Source organism: Anomaloglossus baeobatrachus, chromosome 9 (genome assembly GCF_048569485.1).
Source record: "Anomaloglossus baeobatrachus isolate aAnoBae1 chromosome 9, aAnoBae1.hap1, whole genome shotgun sequence".
Lineage (NCBI taxonomy): Eukaryota > Metazoa > Chordata > Amphibia > Anura > Aromobatidae > Anomaloglossus > Anomaloglossus baeobatrachus.
Genome location: NC_134361.1, coordinates 163,356,034 through 163,378,581, shown reverse-complemented (window position 1 = coordinate 163,378,581; position 22,548 = coordinate 163,356,034). Strand labels below are relative to the sequence as shown.

Below are 22,548 nucleotides of genomic sequence, written 5' to 3'. Positions count from 1 at the left end.
TACCCTTCTCACCACCCGCATCCCTTCTCCTGTCATCCCCCTACCACCCGGGAAAAAAAGAGCTTGCCCCCTCCTTACACTAGCCCACCCTCCCACCCAAAGAACAACTTCTGCTGCGCAGCATGTTTTCTAGGCAGCAGCGCTATTGTGATGTCAGCGGGGGCATTGTGACAAGCCGCCAGTGTTCCGTCTCTTCATGTTGTGCACAGTTCAAACGGAAAATACATCAACAGGCAGACTACAGAAAAACTTACTATCAAAGGTTAGAGGGGGGCTTTCTCAGAGGGCTTTTTACAGTTTTTCTATTCCCAATTAGCCGTTTAAGTGTACTTATTGAAAGTAGTAATTCTTTCATAGGCCGCCCTTTCTTAGTATTTGACGTTCCTTATATTGCGGTATGAGGCTTTGCAGCAGGTTGCAAACATTCATCACCCATGACTGTCCCCAATTGAGCTCAGAAGCTCAATGTCTATCATGACCTCTCTTTTAGAATGTCCAAGAGCAAGCAAACTATTCCTCCAGGAGAGGGCGCCAACAGACTACTAAAGAGATCATCATTACTCAAAGAAAACCCCAAAAACCAATGCATGATAGGAATAAACAGGTAACTTTCTTTGGAGTGGAAGCGGAGAGATCGCACCAGATGCCAATTCTAGATCTTATCACACCTGTGGTCACTGCAGCAGCAGGTGAATCCACTTTGTCCAAAAGGGATCTATTCCATTCAATTGCAAATGATCTAGATAAGACAGAGAACTGCAGCACGGGACATAGCCGAGTTGGTCAGGTTGAGTGGTGATGAGTTTGCTATTTGGATGAATAAAGAAAGTCAAAAGTGTGAAAGATAAAAAACAAAAGGAGGAAGTGTGAAAAGTGAATGGGCCAAATTGAGGTGCATATGAAGACGTATGCTTTCTTCCAATTCATTAAACCGGGCTAATATGAATCAGGTGAATTGAGTTCTGCTTTTGGAAACTGGGTTAAGAAGGGGTGCACCGGTCCTGGAGGTACTGCAATACCAGGTCAATGCGTGGAGTGGACAGAGCAAGCTCTTTTTCCATCTCCCTGTTCTAAAAATCCATTTAATATATGGTCCCCAGATAGGGGACGTATCAGATATTAAACTGATAAGAACAGATTTTTTTTTTTTTTTTAATTTGGCTACCCCCTCTTAGGGGTAAAACCAGTTTATTTTAAAATTTAACAAGATTTACAGCGAATGAAATTTATAATAACATATATGTAAAAGCAATAAAACATGTACAAACATTTAAATGAAAGAATTCCATTGGCTGGCAAGCCATTTTTTGGACACAGTTACGTCCTTTTTCTTGTCAATTAAAAAATAAATATACATTTCGCTAATACATAATTTTAAAACATCATTCACTGATAAAATATCTTGTTTAAAAATAGCAATGTTCCGTGCTTTCCAGAGAGCTGACTTGGCACAGTTCAGTGTCTTCCAAGCCATTATTTTTTGGTCCGGTGTTGGGCATTCCACAAGTCCGTACAATATGGCATGATAGTCCAAGTCCTTGAGGCCTGCCATCTTTTCCAACAGGGGGCAAAGTCTTCTCCAGAACCGTTTTGCAAACCAACAAGTCCATAATATATGCTTTACAGTCTCTTGTTCTTGGCATCCGGATCTTGGGCAGATGGCAGACCTCACAAATCCTCTTCTATACTGGAATGCCCGGCAAGGAAGACACTGGTGCGCACAGCTCCAAGCCAGATCTCTCTGTTCATTAAAAAGATAAAAGACAGTAATTAATTTCCAAATACATTTACTTTTATCATCATCAAATCTGTTAATACTGCATATTGCCTCATCATTACGTAGTTCCTTCATTAGTTTCTTACTATTAGTTAATTCCTCTACTTTTTTCTTACTTAGGCTAAAATCAGACACTATTTTCCTTAAAATCTCATAATGCGCTGGCAGGTTAAAAGCATGGGGGAGAGATAAAACAATTTCAAACCATCCAAACTTTCTCATAAAAAAACCTGTGTTAAAACGCATAAAATAGGACCAATAGTGATCTTTAAAAATGGCATTAAAACAGTAACAGAAAAAATGGATTAAAAGAAACCTATTAAAATCAGGAAAATCTTTACCACCATTTGTCTTTTGTTTTATGACAATCTCTCTTTTCAGCTTCTCCATTTTAGAGCCCCAGAAAAAGGTAAAACAATTTTTAGTAATTTTCTTTAAAACATTCACAGGTGGGGGGAAAACAAGACTGAGATACAATAAAAGGGGTAAAATCACCATTTTTAAAATCAATACTTTACCCTCCATTGTCAGTTTTCTCATGTTCCACATGCATATTTTCATATTAACTTTCTGAGCAACTGAGTCCCAACTACTACCACCATCATTTTGCTCACTGAATGTTACACCTAAAATAGTAAGGGACTCAGTTACAGCAATGGAAACATCAGTTAAAAGCATTCCCCCCACATTTAAAATATTACATTTATTAAAATTTATCTTAAAACCTGAGGACAAACAAAAGGGTTGAATACGATCAATAGCTCTTGTCAGCGAAGGGGCGTCACGACAGAGGAATGCCACATCATCCATGTAACCTACTACCTTGGCCTCCACTCCTTTGCCCCCAGGTAGAGGTACACCACGGATCCTCTCATCTCGCCGTATAGCACACAGTAAGGGTTCAAGTGCACAGATAAAAAGTAGTGGGGACAAGGGGCACCCCTGCTTCACCCCTGATTTTAAAAGCACATCCTGTGACTTAAAACCATTTACTAAAATCTTACTTGTGCAATCAGTATAAAACGCCTTAAGAGATAATAAAAACCCGTCTGGTATGCCCATCTTTTCTAAAACTTTAAAAAGGTAAAAATGTGAGATACGATCAAATGCTTTTTCAAAATCAATTGATAAAATCGCCATTTTCCCTTTTCTGCTCTTGACATCCTCCATACAATCTTTTACTAGATTCAGGTTATCCCATATACTCCTTCCTGGCACTCCGCATACTTGGTTTGAATGCACAATTTTGCTAATTACCGTTTTAAGTCGATTTGCACAGATTTTGGCCATTATTTTATAATCACAGTTTAGAAGGGTAATGGGCCTCCAATTCTCCAGCTTTGATTTGTCACCTTTTTTGAATAACAATGAGACTTCTCCTTTCTTCCATGAATTAAGTAAAATCTTATTGTTAAAAACCTCAGTAAAAAGAGAAAACAAATCATCTTTTAAAATGTCATAAAAACTCACATAAAACTCTATGGGGATGCCATCAGGACCAGGAACTTTACCGCTTTTAAAACTCTTAATAGTTTCTAAAATCTCTTGATGGGTTAAAACTTGGGATAAAAACTCTTGGGAGGTCGGGTCTAAAACACAGTTTAGTTCTTCTAATGAATCATTCAGTAAATTTTGATCAACTGTTTTCTCATTAAAAAGATTAGTAAAATATTCCTCCACTTTTCCCAACATAGTTGTTATATTCTTTTCCCCATCAATATTATCAAATATTACCTTTTCCTTTTTATTTTTCATGAAGAAATAACGGGAGCATTTTTCATCTTTTTCTATATTTTTGACTCTGGAGCGGAAAATAATTTCTTTACCTTTTTGCTCTATCCATTTTGCTATTTCCTCTTTTAATTTTAAAATATCATTATCCACCTCCAAACCATTATCTTTAAATTTAATCAATGTCTGTAACCGGGTATTTAGGGCTTTATACACCTCATATCTTTCTTTGGCTTTATGTATACTTTTTTTAATAAAAAAATCTCTTATTTTTACCTTCATCCTCTCCCACCATGCACTTATAGAAAGATTAGGGCTTTTATCCCTCCTACATTTTTGATAAAATGTAATAAAATCTGATAAAATCTGTGGGTCATTTAAAAGGGACACATTCATTTTCCAAGTTTTCTTACCACACTTCTTGTTTTCATTTGTTTTGACACTAAAAGATAAAAGTTTGTGATCTGAAAAAATATTGGTTAAAACTTCACATTTCGTAGGTATTATTTTGTCTGAACCAAAGATAAAATCTATCCTGGAGCTACAAATAGCATTGCTCCAGGTGAAACCGGCGTCCTCCGGGCTACCTCTATTACACTCTTTATATACATCAATTAATCTGGCGTCTTTTATGATGTTACTTAGTATTCCCGAGGTTTTGTCATAATTTCTACTTACAGAACTGGAACGCCGGTTTTCACCTTTTAAAACACAATTAAAATCGCCTGCCAAAATAAAAGGTTCAGAATTATTAATAAATAAAGGTAAAAGCTCTAACATTTCAGTTCTCTCATTTTTATCAGGTGACCCATAAAAATTTAAAAACTGCCATCTTTTACCATGTATAAAAGCTTTAACCAATAAAATGCGACCTGGTAAAATTTCCTGGATAAAATCAATTAAAACATCCCCTTTAAAAAGTATAGCGACCCCTGCTGATCCTATGGCATTAGACCCTGACCAGACGGATGGCCCATGTTTCCACTCTTCCTTATATTTTTGATAAGACATCTTATTTGGGATGTTACACTCCTGTAAAAAGAACACTGATGCAGTAAGGCATGTTAAAAAATTTAAAAGGGCGGTTCTTCTTATTTTAGTTTTTATGCCTCTTACATTAAGAGAAATACCTTTCAGCTCTGCCATCATAAAAAAAGGTTAGTGGGTTAGTAAGAGCAAGAAGTTTACCTATCCGAGGAGCCCGATCAGACCACCGAATTTGCGCTCTCGCTCTCAATCGATCCGACCGTAATGAGCGACTCCGTGGAGGAGGAAAGACTACCACTTGGAAAAGAACCCGACACTACATCGGCGTAGCTCGGAGGGCTGACAGGCACCACTCGCTGGGTCTCCATTGGCTGATCGTTTAGGTCTGTATCAGGTGGGTCCCCTTGAGGCTCCGCCACACCCCCCTGACCTAAGGAAGGTCGTCTTACAGTGGGGGGTTGTGCACATGGCAGAGCCTCTGAGTCCCCGGAGGCAGCAAGGTCCCGAACCCCACCCGAAGGGACAGGGTCCAGGACCCCAGGAGGGGGCCCAGCGTCCACAACCCCTTCCGGAGACGTATCCATCTGTTCCCCACAAACTGCCCCCACAGAACTATCTTTCTTCTTTTTTCGGGAAACCACTGACCAGTCACCACCCTCGGTATTAGGAGACCCAGACTGCGTGTGGGACTCGGTGTCGACCTTTTGTCGCTCCCTCTTGGTCTTACCGACGGTACCTTTTTGATCTTTCTCAGCCCTCCTTTTGCCTTCCCTGTGGTCATGTAGCCAGCTCTTGTGGTCAGATTTTTTACCCGTCACAGCCTCGGAGGAGCCACCGTCAGGTGGCACACTCTCGCCACCTCCTGAGGCTCCGGGTTGTCGTTCCTCCTCCTGATGGGTGGTCCGATCTGATGGCTCCTGTCCGGATGTGTTGGGCTTTCCCCTCTGCTCCTCCTCCCGGAACCTGTGAGGACATGAAAAATAAAAATGACCAGGGGTCTGACAAAAACTGCATTTCTTTTCCTTTTTACAATCTTTTGTTTCATGATCCTGAGCAGCACAATTCCTACATGTTGACTTACAATGCTCTTTAGCATGGCCATATTTTCCACAGATCCTACAATAAGCGGGCATACCAGAAAAATAAAAATCCCCATTTGTTTGTCCTATCTTGAACCGGGCGGGTGGGAGCTGCACCCCACCCGGTACGTAAGGATTCCTTACACATTTAACTAAAAATTTCCATTTAGATGTCCATATATTAAATTCATTTAAAATCTTACCAATACACTTAACACTCTTGAAATAAATAGCTAAAAAGGACATGATTTCAGGAGCAGTAACAAAAGGTGAGAATATTTTTACAACAACCATTTTTACCTCATCCAGGACGTGCTCGATAACCTGGATCCCATTTAACACTGGATCATCTTCAACCTGTCTTACCCTGTTCAATACATCTCTGAAAATCCCTTCTCCTGTGAATGTAACATCATAGTCTCCACGTCTGGGGTAGTCCTGGATGGACAAAATTTCTTCCTTCCTCACATGGAGAAGTTTCTCGAGCACGTCCTGGACTACATACCCCAAATTCCTAGAATCGGAACCACCATCCGTAAAGTGGACCCGGACGGTATTTTTCAGCCTCGCAAAGGGAGGCACGAGGTTGGGGTCAACCTCCATGGAAAAACGCAACAAATGCAAATTGCCGCCACTTGCAACCTGCGCACCCAGAGTTCTGTACAAAGAACACCTGAGCACTGGGGGGGGATCGCAACCCGTTACCCTGGGACTAATCCCTCTCCCCAAAAGCAACAGGCAGGTGAAGCCCACCGAAGTGGACGATCCTGCCAGGCCAAGGAGAGGGGTACCCGAGTGCCCAAAAACTAGGATCTCCTGCCTGAAAAGCACTTGATCCTAGCCAAAAGGCCGAGAAGCGATAACCAGAATTGGTTTGGGCCTCGAGTGGCACCCTGGCCTATGCCGGACACATCTTAGGGAGAGAGAGTGAGAGGGAGACAAACCCACGCCTACAGAAGACATTTTGTCACCCAAGCCAACCCTTGAAAAGGCTGCTTTGCAGAGCAAAAACAAGAAGAATGGTGCGTTTTGCAGCCGCCGCCCCCCACTGCAATGAATCTGAATAACTCCTCCTTTAGGGCGCAAGCAACTCCCCTCCCCCTTGCAGTCTTTCCAATTCACGATACAAAAAGACGGACAGGACAGGTTGCCTGACTTTCCGTCACTGCCACCCTTTGCCATCCTTACCCGTAGAAAGCCCTTTCATCATCCCCAAACCCTAATCTTTTCCCTTTCCTTCCCAGCCCCCAAACCCTGCCCTCTGTACCCTTCTCACCACCCGCATCCCTTCTCCTGTCATCCCCCTACCACCCGGGAAAAAAAGAGCTTGCCCCCTCCTTACACTAGCCCACCCTCCCACCCAAAGAACAACTTCTGCTGCGCAGCTTGTTTTCTAGGCAGCAGCGCTATTGTGATGTCAGCGGGGGCATTGTGACAAGCCGCCAGTGTTCCGTCTCTTCATGTTGTGCACAGTTCAAACGGAAAATACATCAACAGGCAGACTACAGAAAAACTTACTATCAAAGGTTAGAGGGGGGCTTTCTCAGAGGGCTTTTTACAGTTTTTCTATTCCCAATTAGCCGTTTAAGTGTACTTATTGAAAGTAGTAATTCTTTCATAGGCCGCCCTTTCTTAGTATTTGACGTTCCTTATATTGCGGTATGAGGCTTTGCAGCAGGTTGCAAACATTCATCACCCATGACTGTCCCCAATTGAGCTCAGAAGCTCAATGTCTATCATGACCTCTCTTTTAGAATGTCCAAGAGCAAGCAAACTATTCCTCCAGGAGAGGGCGCCAACAGACTACTAAAGAGATCATCATTACTCAAAGAAAACCCCAAAAACCAATGCATGATAGGAATAAACAGGTAACTTTCTTTGGAGTGGAAGCGGAGAGATCGCACCAGATGCCAATTCTAGATCTTATCACACCTGTGGTCACTGCAGCAGCAGGTGAATCCACTTTGTCCAAAAGGGATCTATTCCATTCAATTGCAAATGATCTAGATAAGACAGAGAACTGCAGCACCGGACATAGCCGAGTTGGTCAGGTTGAGTGGTGATGAGTTTGCTATTTGGATGAATAAAGAAAGTCAAAAGTGTGAAAGATAAAAAACAAAAGGAGGAAGTGTGAAAAGTTAATGGGCCAAATTGAGGTGCATATGAAGACGTATGCTTTCTTCCAATTCATTAAACCGGGCTAATATGAATCAGGTGAATTGAGTTCTGCTTTTGGAAACTGGGTTAAGAAGGGGTGCACCGGTCCTGGAGGTACTGCAATACCAGGTCAATGCGTGGAGTGGACAGAGCAAGCTCTTTTTCCATCTCCCTGTTCTAAAAATCCATTTAATATATGGTCCCCAGATAGGGGACGTATCAGATATTAAACTGATAAGAACAGATACTACACTTGATCTTAGCCAAAAGGCCGAGAAGCGATAACCAGAATTGGTTTGGGCCTCGAGTGGCACCCTGGCCTATGCCGGACACATCTTAGGGAGAGAGAGCGAGAGGGAGACAAACCCACGCCTACAGAAGACATTTTGTCACCCAAGCCAACCCTTGAAAAGGCTGCTTTGCAGAGCAAAAACAAGAAGAATGGTGCGTTTTGCAGCCGCCGCCCCCCACTGCAATGAATCTGAATAACTCCTCCTTTAGGGCGCAAGCAACTCCCCTCCCCCTTGCAGTCTTTCCAATTCACGATACAAAAAGACGGACAGGACAGGTTGCCTGACTTTCCGTCACTGCCACCCTTTGCCATCCTTACCCGTAGAAAGCCCTTTCATCATCCCCAAACCCTAATCTTTTCCCTTTCCTTCCCAGCCCCCAAACCCTGCCCTCTGTACCCTTCTCACCACCCGCATCCCTTCTCCTGTCATCCCCCTACCACCCGGGAAAAAAAGAGCTTGCCCCCTCCTTACACTAGCCCACCCTCCCACCCAAAGAACAACTTCTGCTGCGCAGCTTGTTTTCTAGGCAGCAGCGCTATTGTGATGTCAGCGGGGGCATTGTGACAAGCCGCCAGTGTTCCGTCTCTTCATGTTGTGCACAGTTCAAACGGAAAATACATCAACAGGCAGACTACAGAAAAACTTACTATCAAAGGTTAGAGGGGGGCTTTCTCAGAGGGCTTTTTACAGTTTTTCTATTCCCAATTAGCCGTTTAAGTGTACTTATTGAAAGTAGTAATTCTTTCATAGGCCGCCCTTTCTTAGTATTTGACGTTCCTTATATTGCGGTATGAGGCTTTGCAGCAGGTTGCAAACATTCATCACCCATGACTGTCCCCAATTGAGCTCAGAAGCTCAATGTCTATCATGACCTCTCTTTTAGAATGTCCAAGAGCAAGCAAACTATTCCTCCAGGAGAGGGCGCCAACAGACTACTAAAGAGATCATCATTACTCAAAGAAAACCCCAAAAACCAATGCATGATAGGAATAAACAGGTAACTTTCTTTGGAGTGGAAGCGGAGAGATCGCACCAGATGCCAATTCTAGATCTTATCACACCTGTGGTCACTGCAGCAGCAGGTGAATCCACTTTGTCCAAAAGGGATCTATTCCATTCAATTGCAAATGATCTAGATAAGACAGAGAACTGCAGCACGGGACATAGCCGAGTTGGTCAGGTTGAGTGGTGATGAGTTTGCTATTTGGATGAATAAAGAAAGTCAAAAGTGTGAAAGATAAAAAACAAAAGGAGGAAGTGTGAAAAGTGAATGGGCCAAATTGAGGTGCATATGAAGACGTATGCTTTCTTCCAATTCATTAAACCGGGCTAATATGAATCAGGTGAATTGAGTTCTGCTTTTGGAAACTGGGTTAAGAAGGGGTGCACCGGTCCTGGAGGTACTGCAATACCAGGTCAATGCGTGGAGTGGACAGAGCAAGCTCTTTTTCCATCTCCCTGTTCTAAAAATCCATTTAATATATGGTCCCCAGATAGGGGACGTATCAGATATTAAACTGATAAGAACAGATACTACACTTGATCTTAGCCAAAAGGCCGAGAAGCGATAACCAGAATTGGTTTGGGCCTCGAGTGGCACCCTGGCCTATGCCGGACACATCTTAGGGAGAGAGAGCGAGAGGGAGACAAACCCACGCCTACAGAAGACATTTTGTCACCCAAGCCAACCCTTGAAAAGGCTGCTTTGCAGAGCAAAAACAAGAAGAATGGTGCGTTTTGCAGCCGCCGCCCCCCACTGCAATGAATCTGAATAACTCCTCCTTTAGGGCGCAAGCAACTCCCCTCCCCCTTGCAGTCTTTCCAATTCACGATACAAAAAGACGGACAGGACAGGTTGCCTGACTTTCCGTCACTGCCACCCTTTGCCATCCTTACCCGTAGAAAGCCCTTTCATCATCCCCAAACCCTAATCTTTTCCCTTTCCTTCCCAGCCCCCAAACCCTGCCCTCTGTACCCTTCTCACCACCCGCATCCCTTCTCCTGTCATCCCCCTACCACCCGGGAAAAAAAGAGCTTGCCCCCTCCTTACACTAGCCCACCCTCCCACCCAAAGAACAACTTCTGCTGCGCAGCTTGTTTTCTAGGCAGCAGCGCTATTGTGATGTCAGCGGGGGCATTGTGACAAGCCGCCAGTGTTCCGTCTCTTCATGTTGTGCACAGTTCAAACGGAAAATACATCAACAGGCAGACTACAAAAAAACTTACTATCAAAGGTTAGAGGGGGGCTTTCTCAGAGGGCTTTTTACAGTTTTTCTATTCCCAATTAGCCGTTTAAGTGTACTTATTGAAAGTAGTAATTCTTTCATAGGCCGCCCTTTCTTAGTATTTGACGTTCCTTATATTGCGGTATGAGGCTTTGCAGCAGGTTGCAAACATTCATCACCCATGACTGTCCCCAATTGAGCTCAGAAGCTCAATGTCTATCATGACCTCTCTTTTAGAATGTCCAAGAGCAAGCAAACTATTCCTCCAGGAGAGGGCGCCAACAGACTACTAAAGAGATCATCATTACTCAAAGAAAACCCCAAAAACCAATGCATGATAGGAATAAACAGGTAACTTTCTTTGGAGTGGAAGCGGAGAGATCGCACCAGATGCCAATTCTAGATCTTATCACACCTGTGGTCACTGCAGCAGCAGGTGAATCCACTTTGTCCAAAAGGGATCTATTCCATTCAATTGCAAATGATCTAGATAAGACAGAGAACTGCAGCACGGGACATAGCCGAGTTGGTCAGGTTGAGTGGTGATGAGTTTGCTATTTGGATGAATAAAGAAAGTCAAAAGTGTGAAAGATAAAAAACAAAAGGAGGAAGTGTGAAAAGTGAATGGGCCAAATTGAGGTGCATATGAAGACGTATGCTTTCTTCCAATTCATTAAACCGGGCTAATATGAATCAGGTGAATTGAGTTCTGCTTTTGGAAACTGGGTTAAGAAGGGGTGCACCGGTCCTGGAGGTACTGCAATACCAGGTCAATGCGTGGAGTGGACAGAGCAAGCTCTTTTTCCATCTCCCTGTTCTAAAAATCCATTTAATATATGGTCCCCAGATAGGGGACGTATCAGATATTAAACTGATAAGAACAGATACTACACTTGATCTTAGCCAAAAGGCCGAGAAGCGATAACCAGAATTGGTTTGGGCCTCGAGTGGCACCCTGGCCTATGCCGGACACATCTTAGGGAGAGAGAGCGAGAGGGAGACAAACCCACGCCTACAGAAGACATTTTGTCACCCAAGCCAACCCTTGAAAAGGCTGCTTTGCAGAGCAAAAACAAGAAGAATGGTGCGTTTTGCAGCCGCCGCCCCCCACTGCAATGAATCTGAATAACTCCTCCTTTAGGGCGCAAGCAACTCCCCTCCCCCTTGCAGTCTTTCCAATTCACGATACAAAAAGACGGACAGGACAGGTTGCCTGACTTTCCGTCACTGCCACCCTTTGCCATCCTTACCCGTAGAAAGCCCTTTCATCATCCCCAAACCCTAATCTTTTCCCTTTCCTTCCCAGCCCCCAAACCCTGCCCTCTGTACCCTTCTCACCACCCGCATCCCTTCTCCTGTCATCCCCCTACCACCCGGGAAAAAAAGAGCTTGCCCCCTCCTTACACTAGCCCACCCTCCCACCCAAAGAACAACTTCTGCTGCGCAGCTTGTTTTCTAGGCAGCAGCGCTATTGTGATGTCAGCGGGGGCATTGTGACAAGCCGCCAGTGTTCCGTCTCTTCATGTTGTGCACAGTTCAAACGGAAAATACATCAACAGGCAGACTACAGAAAAACTTACTATCAAAGGTTAGAGGGGGGCTTTCTCAGAGGGCTTTTTACAGTTTTTCTATTCCCAATTAGCCGTTTAAGTGTACTTATTGAAAGTAGTAATTCTTTCATAGGCCGCCCTTTCTTAGTATTTGACGTTCCTTATATTGCGGTATGAGGCTTTGCAGCAGGTTGCAAACATTCATCACCCATGACTGTCCCCAATTGAGCTCAGAAGCTCAATGTCTATCATGACCTCTCTTTTAGAATGTCCAAGAGCAAGCAAACTATTCCTCCAGGAGAGGGCGCCAACAGACTACTAAAGAGATCATCATTACTCAAAGAAAACCCCAAAAACCAATGCATGATAGGAATAAACAGGTAACTTTCTTTGGAGTGGAAGCGGAGAGATCGCACCAGATGCCAATTCTAGATCTTATCACACCTGTGGTCACTGCAGCAGCAGGTGAATCCACTTTGTCCAAAAGGGATCTATTCCATTCAATTGCAAATGATCTAGATAAGACAGAGAACTGCAGCACGGGACATAGCCGAGTTGGTCAGGTTGAGTGGTGATGAGTTTGCTATTTGGATGAATAAAGAAAGTCAAAAGTGTGAAAGATAAAAAACAAAAGGAGGAAGTGTGAAAAGTGAATGGGCCAAATTGAGGTGCATATGAAGACGTATGCTTTCTTCCAATTCATTAAACCGGGCTAATATGAATCAGGTGAATTGAGTTCTGCTTTTGGAAACTGGGTTAAGAAGGGGTGCACCGGTCCTGGAGGTACTGCAATACCAGGTCAATGCGTGGAGTGGACAGAGCAAGCTCTTTTTCCATCTCCCTGTTCTAAAAATCCATTTAATATATGGTCCCCAGATAGGGGACGTATCAGATATTAAACTGATAAGAACAGATTTTTGATTTAATGAAGCTTTCCAAAGCACCACAAAAAATGCATGACCGAAGTCACACCAAAAACAGTGCAAAGGCTAGGATTCGTGTGGACCCCACCGTGAGGAGAGGGTCCCCAAAAATCAACCCCGTCCCTCCGAGCCAGAAGGCCACAGCAAGGGTCAGGGATCTTCGGTGCTCCCCCAAGCCGAAGCCTGGTTGAGCCTTGTCGTTGCTCCCAGCGTCCACCTAGGCATCTTACCCAAGTGGAGTAGAGAGCTACTAGTTGTTGGTTTCGCAGCCGAAACTGCCCGGACCGTCAACCGGTGTTGGTTTCTCAGCCCAAGGCTAACCGGACCTCCAACCGGGTGTTGGTTTCTCAGCCGAAGCTGACCCAGACCTCCAACCGGGTGTTGGTTTCTCAGCCGAAGCTGACCCAGACCTCCAACCGGGTGTTAGTTTCTCAGCCCAAAGCTGACCAGACCTCCGACCGGGATTGTAAAAATTTCCCTTCCTAGCCAGAAGGCCGGGATAGGGTAATATGCTCAAAAAGTATGAAAAGGCAAGGTACGGTGTGCTACAGAGCCCAAGGCTTGCCGGGGTCCCAAGCCAGCAAGCTCAGACTCACTCCAGGGTCGTCAGTCCTGGGGCACGTTGTACCATAGCCCCCCACCCTTACTCAGTCTAATAGCCTCGATCCTGGTAGGGCCATGTTTTCCTCTAGATGAATATACTATCCACCCAGAGTACTAGCAAGCGCAACCTTCCAGTGTGCATTGTATCATTGTACTAAGGTGGCCTGGAGCTTAAACCACCTCTTCGAACAACACTACACTTGATCTTAGCCAAAAGGCCGAGAAGCGATAACCAGAATTGGTTTGGGCCTCGAGTGGCACCCTGGCCTATGCCGGACACATCTTAGGGAGAGAGAGCGAGAGGGAGACAAACCCACGCCTACAGAAGACATTTTGTCACCCAAGCCAACCCTTGAAAAGGCTGCTTTGCAGAGCAAAAACAAGAAGAATGGTGCGTTTTGCAGCCGCCGCCCCCCACTGCAATGAATCTGAATAACTCCTCCTTTAGGGCGCAAGCAACTCCCCTCCCCCTTGCAGTCTTTCCAATTCACGATACAAAAAGACGGACAGGACAGGTTGCCTGACTTTCCGTCACTGCCACCCTTTGCCATCCTTACCCGTAGAAAGCCCTTTCATCATCCCCAAACCCTAATCTTTTCCCTTTCCTTCCCAGCCCCCAAACCCTGCCCTCTGTACCCTTCTCACCACCCGCATCCCTTCTCCTGTCATCCCCCTACCACCCGGGAAAAAAAGAGCTTGCCCCCTCCTTACACTAGCCCACCCTCCCACCCAAAGAACAACTTCTGCTGCGCAGCTTGTTTTCTAGGCAGCAGCGCTATTGTGATGTCAGCGGGGGCATTGTGACAAGCCGCCAGTGTTCCGTCTCTTCATGTTGTGCACAGTTCAAACGGAAAATACATCAACAGGCAGACTACAGAAAAACTTACTATCAAAGGTTAGAGGGGGGCTTTCTCAGAGGGCTTTTTACAGTTTTTCTATTCCCAATTAGCCGTTTAAGTGTACTTATTGAAAGTAGTAATTCTTTCATAGGCCGCCCTTTCTTAGTATTTGACGTTCCTTATATTGCGGTATGAGGCTTTGCAGCAGGTTGCAAACATTCATCACCCATGACTGTCCCCAATTGAGCTCAGAAGCTCAATGTCTATCATGACCTCTCTTTTAGAATGTCCAAGAGCAAGCAAACTATTCCTCCAGGAGAGGGCGCCAACAGACTACTAAAGAGATCATCATTACTCAAAGAAAACCCCAAAAACCAATGCATGATAGGAATAAACAGGTAACTTTCTTTGGAGTGGAAGCGGAGAGATCGCACCAGATGCCAATTCTAGATCTTATCACACCTGTGGTCACTGCAGCAGCAGGTGAATCCACTTTGTCCAAAAGGGATCTATTCCATTCAATTGCAAATGATCTAGATAAGACAGAGAACTGCAGCACGGGACATAGCCGAGTTGGTCAGGTTGAGTGGTGATGAGTTTGCTATTTGGATGAATAAAGAAAGTCAAAAGTGTGAAAGATAAAAAACAAAAGGAGGAAGTGTGAAAAGTGAATGGGCCAAATTGAGGTGCATATGAAGACGTATGCTTTCTTCCAATTCATTAAACCGGGCTAATATGAATCAGGTGAATTGAGTTCTGCTTTTGGAAACTGGGTTAAGAAGGGGTGCACCGGTCCTGGAGGTACTGCAATACCAGGTCAATGCGTGGAGTGGACAGAGCAAGCTCTTTTTCCATCTCCCTGTTCTAAAAATCCATTTAATATATGGTCCCCAGATAGGGGACGTATCAGATATTAAACTGATAAGAACAGATACTACACTTGATCTTAGCCAAAAGGCCGAGAAGCGATAACCAGAATTGGTTTGGGCCTCGAGTGGCACCCTGGCCTATGCCGGACACATCTTAGGGAGAGAGAGCGAGAGGAAGACAAACCCACGCCTACAGAAGACATTTTGTCACCCAAGCCAACCCTTGAAAAGGCTGCTTTGCAGAGCAAAAACAAGAAGAATGGTGCGTTTTGCAGCCGCCGCCCCCCACTGCAATGAATCTGAATAACTCCTCCTTTAGGGCGCAAGCAACTCCCCTCCCCCTTGCAGTCTTTCCAATTCACGATACAAAAAGACGGACAGGACAGGTTGCCTGACTTTCCGTCACTGCCACCCTTTGCCATCCTTACCCGTAGAAAGCCCTTTCATCATCCCCAAACCCTAATCTTTTCCCTTTCCTTCCCAGCCCCCAAACCCTGCCCTCTGTACCCTTCTCACCACCCGCATCCCTTCTCCTGTCATCCCCCTACCACCCGGGAAAAAAAGAGCTTGCCCCCTCCTTACACTAGCCCACCCTCCCACCCAAAGAACAACTTCTGCTGCGCAGCTTGTTTTCTAGGCAGCAGCGCTATTGTGATGTCAGCGGGGGCATTGTGACAAGCCGCCAGTGTTCCGTCTCTTCATGTTGTGCACAGTTCAAACGGAAAATACATCAACAGGCAGACTACAGAAAAACTTACTATCAAAGGTTAGAGGGGGGCTTTCTCAGAGGGCTTTTTACAGTTTTTCTATTCCCAATTAGCCGTTTAAGTGTACTTATTGAAAGTAGTAATTCTTTCATAGGCCGCCCTTTCTTAGTATTTGACGTTCCTTATATTGCGGTATGAGGCTTTGCAGCAGGTTGCAAACATTCATCACCCATGACTGTCCCCAATTGAGCTCAGAAGCTCAATGTCTATCATGACCTCTCTTTTAGAATGTCCAAGAGCAAGCAAACTATTCCTCCAGGAGAGGGCGCCAACAGACTACTAAAGAGATCATCATTACTCAAAGAAAACCCCAAAAACCAATGCATGATAGGAATAAACAGGTAACTTTCTTTGGAGTGGAAGCGGAGAGATCGCACCAGATGCCAATTCTAGATCTTATCACACCTGTGGTCACTGCAGCAGCAGGTGAATCCACTTTGTCCAAAAGGGATCTATTCCATTCAATTGCAAATGATCTAGATAAGACAGAGAACTGCAGCACGGGACATAGCCGAGTTGGTCAGGTTGAGTGGTGATGAGTTTGCTATTTGGATGAATAAAGAAAGTCAAAAGTGTGAAAGATAAAAAACAAAAGGAGGAAGTGTGAAAAGTGAATGGGCCAAATTGAGGTGCATATGAAGACGTATGCTTTCTTCCAATTCATTAAACCGGGCTAATATGAATCAGGTGAATTGAGTTCTGCTTTTGGAAACTGGGTTAAGAAGGGGTGCACCGGTCCTGGAGGTACTGCAATACCAGGTCAATGCGTGGAGTGGACAGAGCAAGCTCTTTTTCCATCTCCCTGTTCTAAAAATCCATTTAATATATGGTCCCCAGATAGGGGACGTATCAGATATTAAACTGATAAGAACAGATACTACACTTGATCTTAGCCAAAAGGCCGAGAAGCGATAACCAGAATTGGTTTGGGCCTCGAGTGGCACCCTGGCCTATGCCGGACACATCTTAGGGAGAGAGAGCGAGAGGGAGACAAACCCACGCCTACAGAAGACATTTTGTCACCCAAGCCAACCCTTGAAAAGGCTGCTTTGCAGAGCAAAAACAAGAAGAATGGTGCGTTTTGCAGCCGCCGCCCCCCACTGCAATGAATCTGAATAACTCCTCCTTTAGGGCGCAAGCAACTCCCCTCCCCCTTGCAGTCTTTCCAATTCACGATACAAAAAGACGGACAGGACAGGTTGCCTGACTTTCCGTCACTGCCACCCTTTGCCATCCTTACCCGTAGAAAGCCCTTTCATCATCCCCAAACCCTAATCTTTTCCCTTTCCTTCCCAGCCCCCAAACCCTGCCCTCTGTACCCTTCTCACCACCCGCATCCCTTCTCCTGTCATCCCCCTACCACCCGGGAAAAAAAGAGCTTGCCCCCTCCTTACACTAGCCCACCCTCCCACCCAAAGAACAACTTCTGCTGCGCAGCTTGTTTTCTAGGCAGCAGCGCTATTGTGATGTCAGCGGGGGCATTGTGACAAGCCGCCAGTGTTCCGTCTCTTCATGTTGTGCACAGTTCAAACGGAAAATACATCAACAGGCAGACTACAGAAAAACTTACTATCAAAGGTTAGAGGGGGGCTTTCTCAGAGGGCTTTTTACAGTTTTTCTATTCCCAATTAGCCGTTTAAGTGTACTTATTGAAAGTAGTAATTCTTTCATAGGCCGCCCTTTCTTAGTATTTGACGTTCCTTATATTGCGGTATGAGGCTTTGCAGCAGGTTGCAAACATTCATCACCCATGACTGTCCCCAATTGAGCTCAGAAGCTCAATGTCTATCATGACCTCTCTTTTAGAATGTCCAAGAGCAAGCAAACTATTCCTCCAGGAGAGGGCGCCAACAGACTACTAAAGAGATCATCATTACTCAAAGAAAACCCCAAAAACCAATGCATGATAGGAATAAACAGGTAACTTTCTTTGGAGTGGAAGCGGAGAGATCGCACCAGATGCCAATTCTAGATCTTATCACACCTGTGGTCACTGCAGCAGCAGGTGAATCCACTTTGTCCAAAAGGGATCTATTCCATTCAATTGCAAATGATCTAGATAAGACAGAGAACTGCAGCACGGGACATAGCCGAGTTGGTCAGGTTGAGTGGTGATGAGTTTGCTATTTGGATGAATAAAGAAAGTCAAAAGTGTGAAAGATAAAAAACAAAAGGAGGAAGTGTGAAAAGTGAATGGGCCAAATTGAGGTGCATATGAAGACGTATGCTTTCTTCCAATTCATTAAACCGGGCTAATATGAATCAGGTGAATTGAGTTCTGCTTTTGGAAACTGGGTTAAGAAGGGGTGCACCGGTCCTGGAGGTACTGCAATACCAGGTCAATGCGTGGAGTGGACAGAGCAAGCTCTTTTTCCATCTCCCTGTTCTAAAAATCCATTTAATATATGGTCCCCAGATAGGGGACGTATCAGATATTAAACTGATAAGAACAGATACTACACTTGATCTTAGCCAAAAGGCCGAGAAGCGATAACCAGAATTGGTTTGGGCCTCGAGTGGCACCCTGGCCTATGCCGGACACATCTTAGGGAGAGAGAGCGAGAGGGAGACAAACCCACGCCTACAGAAGACATTTTGTCACCCAAGCCAACCCTTGAAAAGGCTGCTTTGCAGAGCAAAAACAAGAAGAATGGTGCGTTTTGCAGCCGCCGCCCCCCACTGCAATGAATCTGAATAACTCCTCCTTTAGGGCGCAAGCAACTCCCCTCCCCCTTGCAGTCTTTCCAATTCACGATACAAAAAGACGGACAGGACAGGTTGCCTGACTTTCCGTCACTGCCACCCTTTGCCATCCTTACCCGTAGAAAGCCCTTTCATCATCCCCAAACCCTAATCTTTTCCCTTTCCTTCCCAGCCCCCAAACCCTGCCCTCTGTACCCTTCTCACCACCCGCATCCCTTCTCCTGTCATCCCCCTACCACCCGGGAAAAAAAGAGCTTGCCCCCTCCTTACACTAGCCCACCCTCCCACCCAAAGAACAACTTCTGCTGCGCAGCTTGTTTTCTAGGCAGCAGCGCTATTGTGATGTCAGCGGGGGCATTGTGACAAGCCGCCAGTGTTCCGTCTCTTCATGTTGTGCACAGTTCAAACGGAAAATACATCAACAGGCAGACTACAGAAAAACTTACTATCAAAGGTTAGAGGGGGGCTTTCTCAGAGGGCTTTTTACAGTTTTTCTATTCCCAATTAGCCGTTTAAGTGTACTTATTGAAAGTAGTAATTCTTTCATAGGCCGCCCTTTCTTAGTATTTGACGTTCCTTATATTGCGGTATGAGGCTTTGCAGCAGGTTGCAAACATTCATCACCCATGACTGTCCCCAATTGAGCTCAGAAGCTCAATGTCTATCATGACCTCTCTTTTAGAATGTCCAAGAGCAAGCAAACTATTCCTCCAGGAGAGGGCGCCAACAGACTACTAAAGAGATCATCATTACTCAAAGAAAACCCCAAAAACCAATGCATGATAGGAATAAACAGGTAACTTTCTTTGGAGTGGAAGCGGAGAGATCGCACCAGATGCCAATTCTAGATCTTATCACACCTGTGGTCACTGCAGCAGCAGGTGAATCCACTTTGTCCAAAAGGGATCTATTCCATTCAATTGCAAATGATCTAGATAAGACAGAGAACTGCAGCACGGGACATAGCCGAGTTGGTCAGGTTGAGTGGTGATGAGTTTGCTATTTGGATGAATAAAGAAAGTCAAAAGTGTGAAAGATAAAAAACAAAAGGAGGAAGTGTGAAAAGTGAATGGGCCAAATTGAGGTGCATATGAAGACGTATGCTTTCTTCCAATTCATTAAACCGGGCTAATATGAATCAGGTGAATTGAGTTCTGCTTTTGGAAACTGGGTTAAGAAGGGGTGCACCGGTCCTGGAGGTACTGCAATACCAGGTCAATGCGTGGAGTGGACAGAGCAAGCTCTTTTTCCATCTCCCTGTTCTAAAAATCCATTTAATATATGGTCCCCAGATAGGGGACGTATCAGATATTAAACTGATAAGAACAGATACTACACTTGATCTTAGCCAAAAGGCCGAGAAGCGATAACCAGAATTGGTTTGGGCCTCGAGTGGCACCCTGGCCTATGCCGGACACATCTTAGGGAGAGAGAGCGAGAGGGAGACAAACCCACGCCTACAGAAGACATTTTGTCACCCAAGCCAACCCTTGAAAAGGCTGCTTTGCAGAGCAAAAACAAGAAGAATGGTGCGTTTTGCAGCCGCCGCCCCCCACTGCAATGAATCTGAATAACTCCTCCTTTAGGGCGCAAGCAACTCCCCTCCCCCTTGCAGTCTTTCCAATTCACGATACAAAAAGACGGACAGGACAGGTTGCCTGACTTTCCGTCACTGCCACCCTTTGCCATCCTTACCCGTAGAAAGCCCTTTCATCATCCCCAAACCCTAATCTTTTCCCTTTCCTTCCCAGCCCCCAAACCCTGCCCTCTGTACCCTTCTCACCACCCGCATCCCTTCTCCTGTCATCCCCCTACCACCCGGGAAAAAAAGATCTTGCCCCCTCCTTACACTAGCCCACCCTCCCACCCAAAGAACAACTTCTGCTGCGCAGCTTGTTTTCTAGGCAGCAGCGCTATTGTGATGTCAGCGGGGGCATTGTGACAAGCCGCCAGTGTTCCGTCTCTTCATGTTGTGCACAGTTCAAACGGAAAATACATCAACAGGCAGACTACAGAAAAACTTACTATCAAAGGTTAGAGGGGGGCTTTCTCAGAGGGCTTTTTACAGTTTTTCTATTCCCAATTAGCCGTTTAAGTGTACTTATTGAAAGTAGTAATTCTTTCATAGGCCGCCCTTTCTTAGTATTTGACGTTCCTTATATTGCGGTATGAGGCTTTGCAGCAGGTTGCAAACATTCATCACCCATGACTGTCCCCAATTGAGCTCAGAAGCTCAATGTCTATCATGACCTCTCTTTTAGAATGTCCAAGAGCAAGCAAACTATTCCTCCAGGAGAGGGCGCCAACAGACTACTAAAGAGATCATCATTACTCAAAGAAAACCCCAAAAACCAATGCATGATAGGAATAAACAGGTAACTTTCTTTGGAGTGGAAGCGGAGAGATCGCACCAGATGCCAATTCTAGATCTTATCACACCTGTGGTCACTGCAGCAGCAGGTGAATCCACTTTGTCCAAAAGGGATCTATTCCATTCAATTGCAAATGATCTAGATAAGACAGAGAACTGCAGCACGGGACATAGCCGAGTTGGTCAGGTTGAGTGGTGATGAGTTTGCTATTTGGATGAATAAAGAAAGTCAAAAGTGTGAAAGATAAAAAACAAAAGGAGGAAGTGTGAAAAGTGAATGGGCCAAATTGAGGTGCATATGAAGACGTATGCTTTCTTCCAATTCATTAAACCGGGCTAATATGAATCAGGTGAATTGAGTTCTGCTTTTGGAAACTGGGGTAAGAAGGGGTGCACCGGTCCTGGAGGTACTGCAATACCAGGTCAATGCGTGGAGTGGACAGAGCAAGCTCTTTTTCCATCTCCCTGTTCTAAAAATCCATTTAATATATGGTCCCCAGATAGGGGACGTATCAGATATTAAACTGATAAGAACAGATGAGATTTCATCCGCAAATTTCAGAAAACGGTCATCGGCCACCACACAAAAGCGCAGTGCCGCAGGTGATCGCCTCCCGAGCCCAGGAACCACCAGCCATAAGGGGACGTAAGCACCAAAAGGCGCAACAATCCCCGAGGCCGGCGGTTGTGCAAGCCCGGGCCCCTCCCAGCCAAGACCAAGGCAAACCCAATGAAGGGACTACACTTGATCTTAGCCAAAAGGCCGAGAAGCGATAACCAGAATTGGTTTGGGCCTCGAGTGGCACCCTGGCCTATGCCGGACACATCTTAGGGAGAGAGAGCGAGAGGGAGACAAACCCACGCCTACAGAAGACATTTTGTCACCCAAGCCAACCCTTGAAAAGGCTGCTTTGCAGAGCAAAAACAAGAAGAATGGTGCGTTTTGCAGCCGCCGCCCCCCACTGCAATGAATCTGAATAACTCCTCCTTTAGGGCGCAAGCAACTCCCCTCCCCCTTGCAGTCTTTCCAATTCACGATACAAAAAGACGGACAGGACAGGTTGCCTGACTTTCCGTCACTGCCACCCTTTGCCATCCTTACCCGTAGAAAGCCCTTTCATCATCCCCAAACCCTAATCTTTTCCCTTTCCTTCCCAGCCCCCAAACCCTGCCCTCTGTACCCTTCTCACCACCCGCATCCCTTCTCCTGTCATCCCCCTACCACCCGGGAAAAAAAGAGCTTGCCCCCTCCTTACACTAGCCCACCCTCCCACCCAAAGAACAACTTCTGCTGCGCAGCTTGTTTTCTAGGCAGCAGCGCTATTGTGATGTCAGCGGGGGCATTGTGACAAGCCGCCAGTGTTCCGTCTCTTCATGTTGTGCACAGTTCAAACGGAAAATACATCAACAGGCAGACTACAGAAAAACTTACTATCAAAGGTTAGAGGGGGGCTTTCTCAGAGGGCTTTTTACAGTTTTTCTATTCCCAATTAGCCGTTTAAGTGTACTTATTGAAAGTAGTAATTCTTTCATAGGCCGCCCTTTCTTAGTATTTGACGTTCCTTATATTGCGGTATGAGGCTTTGCAGCAGGTTGCAAACATTCATCACCCATGACTGTCCCCAATTGAGCTCAGAAGCTCAATGTCTATCATGACCTCTCTTTTAGAATGTC

At 45.3% G+C, this 22,548-nt stretch overlaps 9 non-coding genes and 1 pseudogene across 9 annotated transcripts; all 10 read right to left on the bottom strand.

Moving 5' to 3' along the window:
* Nucleotides 1-985: 985 nt before the first annotated feature.
* On the bottom strand, nucleotides 986-1,188 carry LOC142253503 (U2 spliceosomal RNA; annotated as a pseudogene).
* A 6,635-nt stretch (nucleotides 1,189-7,823) lies between these two features.
* LOC142252586 (U2 spliceosomal RNA) lies at nucleotides 7,824-8,014 on the bottom strand. Its single transcript, XR_012725957.1, has one exon. It is a non-coding gene; the product is annotated as a U2 spliceosomal RNA (small nuclear RNA).
* A 1,388-nt stretch (nucleotides 8,015-9,402) lies between these two features.
* On the bottom strand, nucleotides 9,403-9,593 carry LOC142252585 (U2 spliceosomal RNA). The gene has a single exon (XR_012725956.1). It is a non-coding gene; the product is annotated as a U2 spliceosomal RNA (small nuclear RNA).
* Nucleotides 9,594-10,981: 1,388 nt separating this feature from the next.
* Nucleotides 10,982-11,172, bottom strand: LOC142252584 (U2 spliceosomal RNA). Its single transcript, XR_012725955.1, has one exon. It is a non-coding gene; the product is annotated as a U2 spliceosomal RNA (small nuclear RNA).
* A 1,388-nt stretch (nucleotides 11,173-12,560) lies between these two features.
* LOC142253026 (U2 spliceosomal RNA) lies at nucleotides 12,561-12,753 on the bottom strand. Its single transcript, XR_012726357.1, has one exon. It is a non-coding gene; the product is annotated as a U2 spliceosomal RNA (small nuclear RNA).
* Nucleotides 12,754-14,943: 2,190 nt separating this feature from the next.
* On the bottom strand, nucleotides 14,944-15,134 carry LOC142252583 (U2 spliceosomal RNA). The gene has a single exon (XR_012725954.1). It is a non-coding gene; the product is annotated as a U2 spliceosomal RNA (small nuclear RNA).
* Nucleotides 15,135-16,522: 1,388 nt separating this feature from the next.
* LOC142252581 (U2 spliceosomal RNA) lies at nucleotides 16,523-16,713 on the bottom strand. Its single transcript, XR_012725952.1, has one exon. It is a non-coding gene; the product is annotated as a U2 spliceosomal RNA (small nuclear RNA).
* A 1,388-nt stretch (nucleotides 16,714-18,101) lies between these two features.
* LOC142252580 (U2 spliceosomal RNA) lies at nucleotides 18,102-18,292 on the bottom strand. Its single transcript, XR_012725951.1, has one exon. It is a non-coding gene; the product is annotated as a U2 spliceosomal RNA (small nuclear RNA).
* A 1,388-nt stretch (nucleotides 18,293-19,680) lies between these two features.
* On the bottom strand, nucleotides 19,681-19,871 carry LOC142252579 (U2 spliceosomal RNA). Its single transcript, XR_012725950.1, has one exon. It is a non-coding gene; the product is annotated as a U2 spliceosomal RNA (small nuclear RNA).
* A 1,388-nt stretch (nucleotides 19,872-21,259) lies between these two features.
* On the bottom strand, nucleotides 21,260-21,444 carry LOC142253328 (U2 spliceosomal RNA). The gene has a single exon (XR_012726628.1). It is a non-coding gene; the product is annotated as a U2 spliceosomal RNA (small nuclear RNA).
* Nucleotides 21,445-22,548: the final 1,104 nt, after the last annotated feature.